General features: G+C 42.6%; 1 pseudogene; it reads right to left on the bottom strand.

Annotated features, from left to right (window-relative positions):
• Nucleotides 1-10911: 10911 nt before the first annotated feature.
• On the bottom strand, nucleotides 10912-11789 carry LOC147461924 (uncharacterized; annotated as a pseudogene).
• Between the last annotated feature and the right edge of the window lie 3450 nt (nucleotides 11790-15239).

The following is a 15239-nucleotide window of genomic DNA, read 5'->3' as shown; positions in this document are numbered from 1 at the left end:
ACATGTGAGAGGTCAAGCAACCTTACATCAACTAGGAGAAGGCAGACAGATGATCACAGAGCCAAAATATGACAAAATGACACCAAGTCCCAGTCTATCGTGATAGACTAAGCAGAGTGATACTAGGCCATCTTATCAAAAATTGGAATCAACAGCTGGCTTCAGCATGATGCAAGAGGAGTACCCACTAAGTTTGAGCCCAAAACAACACAAATTGAAGGAGATAGACCAACATCTCCTTGGAAGGAATCTGGAAAAATGGAAGTTGATCCAAAAAGGGGTCACTTGACATTCATTTGAGGTGGAAATGGGATCAGATCATGTGCAAGACATGAGAAACCAACTTGTGAAGTCACAAATGCAAAATATGTCCCTTGTCAAAAGATAGCCAGTCTATCGCGATAGACTGGGCAGAAAGTGCAAATGAACTGATTTTCAGTTTGTGACTATAGGGTGACCTTACATGCCCCCTGTGCACATACACCACACAAAATTTCAAGGCATTTGGACTTGTTCTCCTTCACCAACAACATTAATTTGAAGCCGTCAGAGTCGGACAATGGAAGAGCTTGTCTATCTGCTAACATTTTACCTTAACTCATCTTGGGATTAAGAAGGCTCATCTAGATGCATGATTAAGTGATAATCAATTTAGAAGAGAAGTACTATGTTTGTACATTAACTGTTATTTGTGAATACAGGATCCATGGATGCTTCTCCGGGAAAAAGAAAAGGCAAGAACCTGGCAACGGAAGGTGCAATACCCTATGCACTTCTACCCAATTCACTAAAGCCAGTGGCCACCTGGATACCTGCAGACGTGCAACAGGCAGCGGCCTTTCAAATCTATCAAGGTTCATATGTGGATGACAAAGGAAATTTAGTGGATACAGTGATGATCCCCAAGGAGGCACAAAATTACCTGAAAAGATCACCGCAAAGGTCATGGCTGAAAAAAGTTGGCTTGTGGAACTTTGTCTCACTACCACCAATGGGGATAGATTTCAAGAGGGTACAACACCTAATTGAGACTATCCAAGAAGATGGAACTTGCAGAGTGGCAGGCATGGATAATGAAGTGATGGAGATTCAAATCACCAAGGAAATCATCAAAGAGGCATTGAAATTGTCTAATCAGGGAGCCAACATGAGAGAAAGAAGGAAGAACCTCACAGTCTACCTGCAAAGGTCCAAACTGCCTTCTTTCGAACTCATAGCAAACCCGGAAGTAAGAGAACTGACACAGATATACAGTCAGTGTTTGTTGAGCTACAAAAAGAGACCGCCTAGATACACTACACCTCTCAACAACACTGACCTGGGCTATGGGAATGACACATGAGTTCTATATAGATCACGCATCATATCTGTTTGAAGAAGTGACAAAGCTACGGCAGGACAAGCCAAATTACATTGCAGGAGGAGAAGTCCTCACCAGAATAATATATCAGTCCATAGGCGCGGCAGATCAGCTGCCACCTGCTCCTCATCAAAACGACTGGTTGGTGTTAAGAGAGAATATCGAAGACAGATCACAAAGGCGAGTACCGGCCTCTACTAACACCATTGGAGGACGCAGGCTGGAAAGAGTAACCAGAAGTACACAGGAAAATATGAAAGAAGAAATAAAAACTGAAGAAGAAGATGTGCGACTAAAGAAGCGGAAAGCGGAAATGGAGAACAACACCAGATTGCAGAAGGTAGCAAAAATGGAAAGAATGCTAGAAGGCTTTGTTCTCGAGAGATCTCTACGAGGTGATGTAGGCGCCACTTGGAAACCTTCTAGCAGCACTTACACATTGAGAACAAAGAATAAACACAACCCAGCTTTTGAGTTGGACTGGTTCGAGAGGTACATCCAAGAAAGGAATGCTATGGATGAACCAGAACTGCTACTAGAAGAGGAGGATCTCCAAACCTTGAGAGATCAGTTAAGGCCAACTTCACGAGATCAGGAAACACCACCTCCATCTCCAAGGCCAGAGACAAGTGAGAGGCAATCAACCCCACCTGCTGACTCTCCTTCGCATTCAGAGAGCTCACATCGTGATGAGAGAGTTCATACACCACCCAATGAAGAAGAAGAAGAAAGAACAGATGGTCACCCAAACACTGGAACCATATCACAAATTGATAAAGGCAAGCAAAAAGAGGTGGATCAGACAAAAGAAAAAGCTTCCTCCTCTCAAGAAATTGAGCTGGAAGCTACTATAGATGTGGATTTACAGTCAATGGAGACCCTACTAAACCAAACAAGACTGCACAGTCAGTGGCTAGCCGATCAGAACAGGTCCAACAAAATGAAGTTAGAAAAAAACCATCAAGAAGTTCTGAAGCTGCAGGAGCAAAGAGATGACACCCTAAAAATGATCAGCATCAGAGATGCTGAGATCTTGGGGCTCAAAAGCAGAGTAAATCTCCTCAAGGAAAATTTACAGGAGTCTGAAAATTTCAATGCCATTTGTGAAGATACAATCAATGTATTTCTTGAAGATGTCAGTGACAGAGATGAACACATCCAAAGGTTGGAAAAAGAAAAGCAAGATGTCCTGGAGACAGTCAAAAGTTTGCAAGTCGTAATCGATGACTTACAAGCAAGGGAAATAGAATGAGCAAAGAAACAAAAAACGTCGCTACCAACAACACCGGTGGTCCAACCGCAAGAAGAAGTGGCTGCACTGAAGAGAGAGTTGGAGTTGGAAAGAAAACAACACTTAATGATAGCCGAAAGTGCGCTTAGAGCAAAGTATCAATTACAAAGGCAAATTTCGGACTTACAAAGTGAACAGCAACAAGGACCAGCTCATGACAGTGAAATAGAAAGCATTGTTTCCAAGTCCCTCAGGGAGGAAAATGAAAATTTGCACATCAGGGTAAAAGAGTTAGAGGAGTCTGCAACTCAAAAAGAGATGGAATTTCAAGCTCTCCAAATCAATAATAGAACCATGGCTGTGCAAATTGCAAGTCTTCAAACTGCAAGGCAACACCAAGGACAGGTACGAGTGCATCTGGAGCAAGCAGCCACGGATTTGGCTAGACTGGCAGAAATATATGGGGGTGAAGATGACTACGAGGAAGAATCAGATGATCATGAGGCCCCAGATACGCAGACTGATCAACCTAGCTCCAAAGACCAAGAAATAGATGAAGATTCAGTCACGAAATTTGAAGAGCAGAAGCTGGCTGAACAAATGGAAAGGCAAACAGAGATGATGTGGTACAAGGCCATGCAACTAGAGAAGGAGATGCTACAAGGGCTCTCCAGATTAGGCAAGACAGCAGCAGAGCTACGCAAAGAATGGAATGCCCCTATGTTACCCTATGCTCTGCTGAAATACGAAACTCTGACACATCAACGGCAGCTCGTAAAGGAGGAACAAGTGCCAGTATTTGAAGGAGAATTATAGGATCGAGAACAGCAAAAGAGGATAGTAGACAGCCAACCAAAGTGGAGGCGTCAATGGCTTTTGGATCACCCTAACAACCTGATCCACTTAGTCAACGCACCGCCTGAGCTGAGGAATGATAGGACTTTTTGCCCAACGCCCCGAACTTACACTTATAGCCAACATAAAGCACTACAAAGCATAAATCCTACATGGCTGAACTATCCAGTATTGCCAGGGCCTGCATAGGGAGAGAGAATATCCGGTTCTTACATGGTGAAAACCCTTCAGGGCGCCATCGTAGAATTCGGAGGCTCTCCCGACCTATCCTGCAAGATGCTATGTAAAATAGCTCGAACCTTTTTGGCCTGTCTCACAGTGTTCTCAGAAAGCTGGACTTCAGAGTACATGAATACAGAAAGAAGTATCTCAGAGCTGTCATATGATCTAAGTGGGCCGCCTACAGAGCCAGTGTTGTATGCATACGTCAGACGGCTAATGTTTCAGCCAAGCTACCATATCCAAACATTCGAAGAAGCATTTTACACAGGCTTCTTCATGTACAAATCTAAAATTTTTGGCCCATTAATGGCAAGCGAGTCTATGCGATATGATGCGTTTCTACATCAAATCAACCAAGAAGGAAGACATCGACACTGAAGACAAAGACGATCATGTCGTGGTAAACATGAATTAGGAGGGGGGGAGTGTTGGAGCCCAACTTGTCCAACTGTTGTAATGAGCCCACCTTGTAAAGCCTATCAAATTCCCATTTTTATGTCAAAGACGTCTTATCATTTTGATCCACTTGTCTGGGTTATGTAAAGATTAATCAGTCCGTTAGGACCCAGATTTGTTCCCACTTTATAAGTATGAGGAAGAGAACCCCATGTACATTTTTGAGCTAAGGTGACTAAAGTATAAAAGTCACCTTAGAACCATTTTTTGAAGAACATTTGAATATTAATCCTGTGTCGTACGAGTCTGAGAGAGAGAGAGAGAGAGAGAGAGAGAGAGAGAGAGAGAGAGAGAGAGAGAGAGAGAGAGAGTGTCTTATCCTCTTCGCTACGCGCTTCTCCCTCATCGGATTCACGACGTGACCACACCATTGCGGTAGCCTCTCCGAGAGCTACGCGCCCATGCCACGCATTCACATATTCAAGCTGTTCGCGATCGATCCTTCCTCAAGCTTGTTTTGCTTGTAAGTAACACAAACAGTGTCTAATTTCAACAATCAAGTGCTTTATGGAATGAGAAAGAGATTAGCTACACATAGATACTCATAAACTTAGGTTTCGCCCACTTTTGGATTATGACCTGTGAGTCTATCGCGATTGTAATCGAGATAACTAGGGTTCAAACCTGGTGAGATTAGACTTATAGGTAAGTATATCCTATTGAGAGGATGGTGCCTAGTAAGTTTGATGCAATTCCGAGTTCATTTGAGATGTAAACGGTGTTGTGAGCGTTTAGGGATAGAGTGGGTTGCATTCTACAAGGGTTAGTGATTGATGTATCATAAAAGTGCGTATGTGTAGATTGGTCTCAGCCTGACAAGCTAATGAGATTGCCTATGTGCACCTACGGGTTAGTCGTGTCATCGAATGATAAGTATGTTGTCTGTGTCATGCTTGTGAGCATGAACAGGGGAGTAGTTATGCCCTAAAACACTAAGATAATCAACCTTTGTAAAAGTTGACAAGTACATATAAGTAGTTAGACGCTGAACATATTTTGCCATACTTGAATAGACATTATCGGAACAACCGTATCTACAGGTAGCAAGGGTCCATACTGGGTCTCTATAGCGTTGTTGTCGTTGTTGCTATCCTCTGCTTTAGCTTCATCGTTGTAGTCATCATTCACATCTTCATCAAGGGTCTCCCCCATGGCTCTTTCTACCTCATTCAGGGTTTCCTCCAAGGTCTTTTCCTCTGCCTCCGTTGGCCGGCTTGCATCATCCATATCCTTTTGCTCATCCGTAGGTCTGCTTTCCTCATCCATCCTTGCCTCATCCAGGGTTTCATCCATGGGCTCTTTTGGCTCCTCCACTGGCCTACTTGGCTCTTTCATTGTCTCCTCCGTAAACCCCTCTACTTGTACACTAGCACCTTGCATAGCCTCATTTGACCTTTCTTCATCCTCGGCTCTTTCATCTTCGGCTGGTATGACCCCCTCGGCCTGTTGTGATTGCACTGTATCTGATGTAGGGGCTTGTCGTGGTGGCTCGTTATGTATTGTCATATCAATTGTGCGATTGTCCAAGCCGCTATCTTCAGCTTCTCTGGGGTTCGACATAGTGAGCAGGTATTGTATTAGACTTGCCTGATATCTTTGCAAATAATCATATGTGTAGTTTTGCACAGCACTCTGCAAAATTGAAAGACCACATCACATGGTGAGAAGTCTTGTATAAAGGAAACCAAAACTGACTGAATGCATTGCCAAATGGTTACCTTAGTCATGAAAGGTTTTAATGCAAAGTAGCTTTGCAGGACATATTCTGCATGGAGAAGACATCTCCATCCGCAAGAATTTGCATCGGTTTGATTTGGTACAGGCAAATCTTTGATTGGGGCCTTGTATAGTTCATACCTTCCACATAGCTTGCCATAAGCAAGCAATAATCTCTTTATACAACTGCACAAAGGAGTATCAGGATGTTAGCTTGAGGCTTTCAAATTTACATGGATATCTATAAGAAACACTTTCTGATACATAACACTTATAGCCTAATTTCAGGGTGGGTTCCTTTTATTGAATTGAGCACCCACACTGCTGGATGCTCAACATCAAGGCATATGAGACTCTAGTGATGGTTGTTCTCATATGGAAAGATGATGATAGTTAATTTCAGCATAGCATAGTGGAGAAACCAACTCTCGAATGTACCAGATGGACTGTTCTTCTGTCTAATAATCACTGACATTTGTGGATCAAGAAGAAACACCTCCGTGTGGGTGTGCGGTGGAAGTTGACTTTTGATCAAACTGCAGGGAGTGTACCTGAGTTAGTACACCTATCATTTGAGTTTTCAAAGTTAGCAAAATATTAAAACTTACTTAAGACAAGCATAGATAACTGCATCTGAGATCTGAGCATCTGGATCCAGCAATATATTAATGTCCACTTTTTCCAGAGACAGCTTTCTAACTCCATCTATAAATGGTATCTCTGCAAGCAAACCATCCTTCATTGAAAGTAGAGTATCTTTGTTGCTTGCATCTATGGATAGGGTCACATTGCATTCTCTTTGCCTCTGGGACTCCACTGCTACTTTTGTTTTCTCCTTAAGCTTTGCTTCCCTTATGTCTTCTGTTTGGCGAGCAACCGTCTCTGCCCTTGCCCTTGTATTAACATCATGTGTGACATCTATAACTGTGAGTTGTGGCAATAGCTCAGGGGGGTATAGCAAAATTTCCCTCATTTTCTTATCCCTGTAGACATTGGGGACCAGAAGTTTGTCATACCTCCACCTTAACCTTTTTAGTGTCTTTGTCCATTACAGTCACCCTGTGGGCATGGGCTGCTACAATGGTCATGTCACTGAAGTACTCAAGCAGGAAGTCCTCTGCTGCTTCCTGTAGAGCCATCATTGCAACCACTTTCCACCTTTTAGTGCCCCAGGTAGCTTCTTCACAAATGGACCTCACCATCCTCTGAAAGGGCAGCTTTGGTATGCACAAATCAACACATTTTTGTGCCTTCCTGATTTCTCTGAAAAGTCCCATGCAGCTCTGTAACTTCTTCACCCTTGGACCTTTCAAATTTTATTTGGTTTTCCAGGTCTCTTCTTTGGGGTTGCAGATCTGCTACTTGCCTTAGCTGCTAACCTTGGTCCCTTGCCCACCTTCCTTGCAATGGCCTTTGTTCTAGCCATTCCACTGTATAAAAATAGAAGAGTCTCTCTCTCTCTCTCTCTCTCTCTCTCTCTCTCTCTCTCTCTCTCTCTCTCTCTCTCTCCCCCAAAACTCTCCCTGTCTCTCACCAAAACTTATCCCATTACTAACGGCGTGCGTGAAAGATTTTTTGGACCCCAAAATACACCTCCGCGCGCCGTTAGTGAAAAGGAAACAGAAAGACTCTCTCTCTCTCTCTCTCTCTCTCTCTCTCTCTCTCTCTCTCTCTCTCTCCCCTTCCCCAGTGTCTCCACTATTCCTTCCTCTCTCTATAACACACACACAGACTCTCTCTCTCTCTCTCTCTCTCTCTCTCTCTCTCTCTCTCTCTCTCTCTCTCTCTCTCTCTCTCTCTCAAAGCAGACCAAACCACACACACATCGAGATACACTCCCTCTCTCTCACTCGTTCTCCTTGCATCTCCACAGTACTAAAGGCGCGCTTATAGACATCCAAATCGTAAGTGGCTGTCTCCGCGCGCCTTTAGTACACACACACACACACACACACACACAGAGGTTCTGTGCGTGAGTGAGTGAGTGTGTGTGTGTGTTGTGTGTGTGTAAGAGAGAGAGAGAGAGAGAGAGAGAGAGAGAGAGAGAGAGAGAGAGAGAGAGAGAGAGAGAGAGAGAGAGAGACCTTTGAGAGAGAGAGAGGGTGATAGAGAGAGAGAGAGAGAGAGGCACAGCGCGACCTTTTGGGGAGGAGAGAGAGAGAGAGAGAGAGAGAGAGAGAGAGAGAGAGAGAGAGAGAGAGGGCCAAACCTTCGTAGGCGAAGCGAAGCCTACTCTCTTTTTCACATGCTTTCTGTCGGAGACACAGACAGAGGCTCAGTTTCTCTTTCTCTCACTCTCTTTGACTCTCTCGGTGTCTCTCTTTCTCTCTCATACCTTTTATATGTCACGTACTAACGTATCCGGGCCCATTAAATGACCGCACGTGCGGCATCATGCACACTAGATTCTATTTTTTAATCACCACGTGGGGCGCCACCGGGGGTAACCGTTATAAGTGTCTAGATGGAGAGAGAGAGAGAGAGAGAGAGAGAGAGAGAGAGAGAGAGAGAGAGAGAGAGAGAGAGAGAGAGAGAGAGAGAGAGAGAGAGAGAGAAAGAGAGAAAGCGAAGAGAGCGCAATGGAGAAGACGGCTCCTATGGAGTTTCTGCAAACTCCACCAACAGAAGGTCATCTCTCACACTCTCTCTCTATTTCTAACAATAGCTAGCAGAGAGTGTGTGTGTGTGTGTGTGTGTGTGTGGAAACAAACAAAAGCCCATACTGTTCAACACACACACATACACACACAGATAGACACAAGGTCACAAACAGACTCTGTGTGTGTGTGTGTGTGTGTGTGTGTGTGTGTGTGTGTGTACTAAAGGTGCGTAGAGACAACCAAGTACCCTTTGCAACTCTCTCCGCGCACCTTTAGTACTGCTGAGAGGCAGCTCTCTCTCTCTCTCTCTCTCTCTCTCTCTCTGTACTAAAGGTGCGCAAAGACAACCAAGGACTCTTTGCAACTCTCTACGCACGCCTTTAGTACTATTGAGAGAGAGAGAGAGAGAGTTTGTGTGTGTGTGTGTGTGTGTGTGTTTTGGAGAGAGAGAGAGAGAGAGAGAGAGAGAGAGAGAGAGAGAGAGAGAGAGAGAGAGAGAGAGAGAGAGAGTTTGTGTGTGTGTGTGTGTTTTGGAGAGAGAGAGAGAGAGAGAGAATAAAGACTTGACATGTTTTCTGATGAATAGGATTAAGGTCCAATAGGCAGAAGAGACTAAAATCGGACCCAGAGCTTGTGCCAGGATTCCAACCTTTACAGGCTCAGTTGCTTAGCGTTTCTGCCAAAAGAACTGTTAACTTTTGTCAAGACTTTGATCAAGAAGAGTCAATTTGTGAAGATGAGTCAGAGAGGTCGGCAGGCCAAGAGTATCCCTCACCCTACAAGGGTCCCTCACCCTCTACAGTACTTGTCAAGAAAAATACAAGAAAGAGGAATATAGACTTCTCAGATGATGCAGATCTCCCAGCAAGCAGTCCTTGTGCAAGTAAAGGTAAAGCCAAAGAGGATGTGCCTTCTCTGGAAGACCCAGCTGTAACTAATGAGAGGCTGTTCGATTTTGCAGCATCATGTGGTGCTGGGGACAAATATGATCTAGTTCATTCTATGTTTAACCCAAAATTTGATATTGAAGACCTTTTAGCTCAGCACAGTGAATTCTTGCAGCCCTACAGAGATCAATTTGAACTAATGGTGCAGGTAGGGAGGGTTGTCCTGCCGAGTATGACTGTCATTCATTTAAATGACTGCAGTGGAAAAGGACAGTGACTGAAGAAGTATAGGGAATTACCACCTGCTTGCTGACATTCAGCTTGCCCTTTGCACCAAAAAGAGTGCAAACTTATTCAGGAATCCTTTGGCTTTATGATTTACCTGAATAGCCTGTTTGGATTCCTCATGCAGAATCCTGATGAGGTGATAGAGGAGCAAGATGCAGCACCAGACGCAGAATGCAAGGAGACAACACATATACAAGAAGTCGAGGAGGTTGAAGATACAGTCGACCTTGAGCTTGCGGCAATTGAAGTACAAAGAAGTAAGATGCTCTCTGTGAAAACAACAGAAATCAAACTACCCTTGGATGTCAGTAACTTCACTGAGAAGCATGCTCAGATAATGTTGCCTATTGTGCGTGAGTTCAGGATTGAGACAGGACCTATATCTTTTTACATGATGTGCAAAGCATATTTTATTTAAGGGAGAACTTCTCCCTGGCTATCATTTCAAGAGTCCAAGAGGAGAGGAGTGGATTTGTTTCAGAGGATAGTAGTGATGATGAGGCAATGGAAACATCCAGCAATCTAATGGAATGCCTCCAAAGTTGCTTTGAGAAAGCTGAAAAATACAAGGAGACACTACCGGATGAAGCCACCTTCCAAGCAATAAGACAAAGCCTAAGACCATCAACAAGTCACAAAGAAGTGGAGGATTGGTTTAACCATTCAAGTTAGGGGTCAACTACATCTGTGGACCTGTGGCAGGAAAACCTCTTTTTCCAGGATGAGAGCTTCATGGTAACTCTGTGTGTGTGTGTGTGTGTGTGTGTGTGTGTGTGTGTGACTTACTCAGACATGATATGTGCAGTCTTGGATTGTTGACAAGGATGACTTCCTTTGACGGCGGACTCGAGAGTATCGTGGAAGGGATGCGGCCCTAGCACAGTACCTTTCAAAGCTTTGCGAGTCGCCGATGATAGTTTTTCACAATGGAATGTCACAAGAGGGTACAATAGCAACTTACACATTAAAGACACTATCACGCTTCCGCGGTGGACCCATGCTGTCCAAAAGTGCAGATAAAGTCATTCTTGTGGACAAAGTGTTTGCCAGAGATTGTTTTGTTACTGTCCGGGCTATACAGGTGGTTGGGCAGCGTATTACTACACTTACACAGCAATGGCACTAGCTCTTGGCAGACAAACCCGGATGAACTTTTAGAGTATGGCAAACATCTCATGATTCATTACAAGGGTGATGTGCCAAAAAACAAAATTGAACCTTCAAAATCTTGATACACTTCAAGTAGCAATTGTATAAGATCATGTATTACAGAAATTTTGTACAATTGTCATCCACTCAGAGTATCTTTCTCCACTTGTGGTTCACATACACCATTGTCTCTCTCCACCTTCATTGACCTTCACGAGCATCGGAGTTGTTGTATGCCATTGATCTTTTGAATTTTTTTTTTGTAAATGTCTGATGGCTTGTGTTGTTGCTGAAGAGGCCAAGACTTCTTTTGCCTGCATTCGATGAATGATTCTACGATAGAACCATTCAAATAGTTCTCTCAAATTGTTAGCCTTGATTTGAAAGCCACCATGTTGTGTGTGCCTGAAATGCGCATTTCTCGCCATGTAATGAGACTTTTCCATCTCTTGGGTATTCCATATTGTCGGGTTCCCATACTTTTGTATAAAATATGGTAAATGATTGAAAATGATGTGTTGGATATGAAAACAGATTACTTAGAATGTTTTACACTCACATAGTTACACATAAAAGAGAATCAAATACACAATAATACCATGTAGTGAGTGATTAATCTGGGTGTCTGTCCATGCTGTCTTGAATGATTTCTTGAGAAGGTTGAGATTCTCCTTGAACTTATTTATATCACCTTGTGACCAGTCATCTTTGTCGCACATCAAAAATAGCATGTCTATTGATCGCCAAACCTCAACCTTCACGTTACGAGTAGTTGGTTCTTGATCTTTGACTGCAATATGTAGCTTTTTCTAGCTCTGATACTCTACCTTGCTAACATAAGATGTGTTATATATTTTTCCATGTTTTGTTAGCTTCGGATCTCATATTCCTTGGGGTTTAGATAAAAACCTTCGTGTCTTCACCCCACTGATGGATGGTTTGCATGGGACATCCTTCTCAGCAGTTGATCTCTTTTCATTCCGCTGGATCTTCACATTGCCACCATGAAGCCCCATATCTGATAGTACCAATTCTAAGTAAGCACTGCAGGGCCACTTGTCGCTCTGCTGAGTTCTTGATTTTCCAAGCAAACCCGATATATAAGTAGACCAATTTCTCCACAATTCTACAAAGGGCATGCATTGTACAGATGTGGTCATTCATAAGTGGTATTTTCAAAACCGATCGAAAAGCAGGGTCCTCAATGTGACGTGTTGGAGATTTTCTTCACCACTTTGGGTCCATGACCTTTGCAGGATCCATGTAGAACAAACACGACGACTTTGCCATTGCACCCATTCCACAATTATACATGCACTTTAATGTTTTGAGGTCACTTGCAAGATGCCACTGAACTTGAAAGTCTCCCCTTCCATCTAAACGTAGTACCTCTCCCTGGTTAGTATGTCGATCAATCACCTCCGGAACATTAGTTTGATGGAACACCCAATATAGATTCTCATGATCTTCTTTCTTTACCTGCAACACAAAATAAATGAGACTTTAGTAGATGTGAACATTTGAGCTTAGCTGAGAATCTCGCTTACCTCAAAAGCACCAAGCCACCATATGTTAGATTGTGATTGAACACTAAAATACAAAGGATCAACATTGGGACACTTTGAGAGGGCTCTATTCATTAAAGTAATAGTAACACGCTCTAGCTTCTTGTCTTTAACAAGTTTACACTCATCCAGTTTCAACACAAAATGTAATATCCCTCGTGACTCTTCAAATGTGATGTTGTAAAACTCCACCATTCTCTTCTGCAACATCTGCAGGTCCATAAAAATATTATTGAACTCATCATATGCCATGTTTGCTCCATGGCCACTATAAGTTGCTTTAATATAAAAGGGTTGGCCAAGATATTCTCCCTGTGCGTCGTTAAGCTGAAGCCTCTCTTTCCAAACACTTGAAGCTAATGGTAAAAGTTTGGATTTTATTCCCTTCTTAACAAAGATGGATGAGATAGATTTCTATATAGCCGAATATCCTCTTTTGCTTACACCAGGTGAATCAAGTGTGCCTTGTATCTCTTTTGCAGGCACTGAGTTCTCTAAAATAAAGTGGTCCACTACATTTTGATGTAGGACCTTAAACTTCTTGTCATGTACTATATCTGCTGCAAGGCTTCTACTTATAAGTGGCTTCAATCTCTTTCCTATATTGGCTTTGGGGTCAATGTTTTCCTTGTCAGGATAGATTGAATCTCTACATGAAGACAATGCATAAGTATATAACAGAAAATTTACTTCACTAACACTATTTAGGCACATGAAAACAATGCATAACAAGAAAAAACAAAAAATTTACTTAACTAAGACTATTTAGTCAACCAAGAAGCATCACCTTAATGCTCGGATTCTTTTCTTGAGACCTCTGGATACAACCTGCAATGTTTCAAGATTGCGCAATTTCTTCTTTCGGATACGACCACCCAAGATGGTGTCCTTCAGTTGACAACTTTGTACCTTTCCTTTCAGTTCTTGTACCTTTGTTTTGTGTTGCAAAATGGTAACCTGATTTGTAGAATGTAAATGTGAAAGACGAACAATCTCACATTGTTGAGCTTGGAGAATGCCCTTATAAGTTTCAGCTTCCCTTGTAAGAGATTTACAATAACCCAAAAGGCCCTTTTCTCCATCACCAGCAAAAGTCAATAAGCTTGTAGGATTGACAAATGGTGGAGACGCATTAGTCATTGGATTCTTAGGATAGAGAGAGCCTCTCGTCCAGATATCTATGTGTTTAGCTCCCTGAGCTCTGAGCGTGTCTATGGATGCGGGAGGTATATGTGTGTTTGCTTTACTATGCTTAATCAATGGTTGGTACTCATTGTCCAAATCAATGTGAAGGTGATATTTGGCTTGTTTCTGCGTAACATTTGTGCCATTTGAGGAGTGCACCATTAGCCAAAGGTGCAGGTTTAATGAAAAGTGAATAGGTGGCTGTGGCTTCGTCCCTCCATGTTAGCCTCATTCCCTCCATGTTGACGAGGTTCATTCAATGCAACTGAAAAGAAGATTATTCCTCAATCATTATGGATGAATGTTCAGAAGAGTAAAGAATCTACTTAAAGTACACTTTTTGAACTTTTACCATGAAAGACCCACCTCTATTATTCGCCATATTTTCTAGAGAGAGAGAGTGCAAAAAATACATTTTCTTAGAAGGCCCTCCAAATGACCTCCGAAATTTTCTAATGAGACACAAATATAGTAGCAGCAGCAATACTCTCACTTTGTATTATCTCCAAAACTTAGGTTATTTTTATAAAAGATGGCATTTATACCTTAGCCAAGGTTTAAAAATGATGGTTTTGACTCAAACTTGGGGTAAAGTGGGGCTAGAGATCACATCTGAGTAGTAAACACTTAACAATTTGAAACATCATAGTCTCAATTACCAACTATACATCATTGAATGAATAAAAGAAAGTATCAGATTTGGACTCGATAGGATTACAACTTTTGGGCTCAATATGATGGGAGGTAGTAGCTTTAGCTTGGGTATTAACATTCCCCCTCCTAGCTTGGCTCATCCATGACACAGCTATCTGATGGCAACGAGGGAGTAGGTGGCCTTGCTTTGTGCTGCTTTGCAAGGCTTCCAAAGCCTCTTGGTAATTGATGCATAATTTCTTCTCCCCGTATGTGAAGAATTGGTCATCAACCTTGTTGGGTTTCAGGCCAACTAGACGGTTGGGCATCCACCCATCATTTGATTCACCTTATTCTTTAATACAAAAAAGAAATAAGGAGATGTGTGGTGTAATCCACACTTTGAGCTCCACCAAGCCGGCATGTTTGCCTCTCTTGCATATTTGCACACACACACACACTCTCCCGCACTCCTACACTCCAAGCACTCTTCAGGTGGTATCAAAGCATGGCTCCTTCTCAATCCACTCATATTGCCGTGTGCACGAGCTCCGAAGTAAGCTAAGGCTTGGACTACAATATGGTATGAAATCTTTTGGAAACTTGACCATGCGAGGTCTGAAGATTTTTTTAAGCCATTGAACCTTTTCAATGTTTTACAATAGTGCTACTGGGTTTTTTTGCTACAACGTTGGAGAGTGCAAAAAAGCATAGTGTTGAATTTTTTTTCAGGTAACACTAAAGAAAATCACATAGCATTGAAGTTATGTCTATTGTGTAGAAATGCTACAGTAGAGAGAGAGAGAGAGAGAGAGAGAGAGAGAGAGAGAGAGAGAGACATCAACACTGCTATGTGTGTATCTTTGGCTTCTCCAACATCTCCTACTTCTTCGACATTGTCTCCAGTTTTGACTCCGGCTTCCCCGATTTCGACATCGACACACATAATGTGTGTGTGCATCGGCTTTTTTGTTCTCTATGGCTCTAAATTTCCAACATTGGCACCATCCTCTCCGACATCATCCTCTCCAGCTTTGACATCGTTTTATGGCATTGACATCATTCTTAGCTACAAACAAAGATTGGATTGGA

The sequence above is a fragment of the Adiantum capillus-veneris genome, chromosome 3 (genome assembly GCF_014529385.1).
Source record: "Adiantum capillus-veneris isolate H3 chromosome 3, ASM1452938v2, whole genome shotgun sequence".
In the NCBI taxonomy this organism is placed as follows: Eukaryota; Viridiplantae; Streptophyta; class Polypodiopsida; order Polypodiales; family Pteridaceae; genus Adiantum; species Adiantum capillus-veneris.
This window is presented reverse-complemented; position numbering and strand designations above follow the sequence as displayed.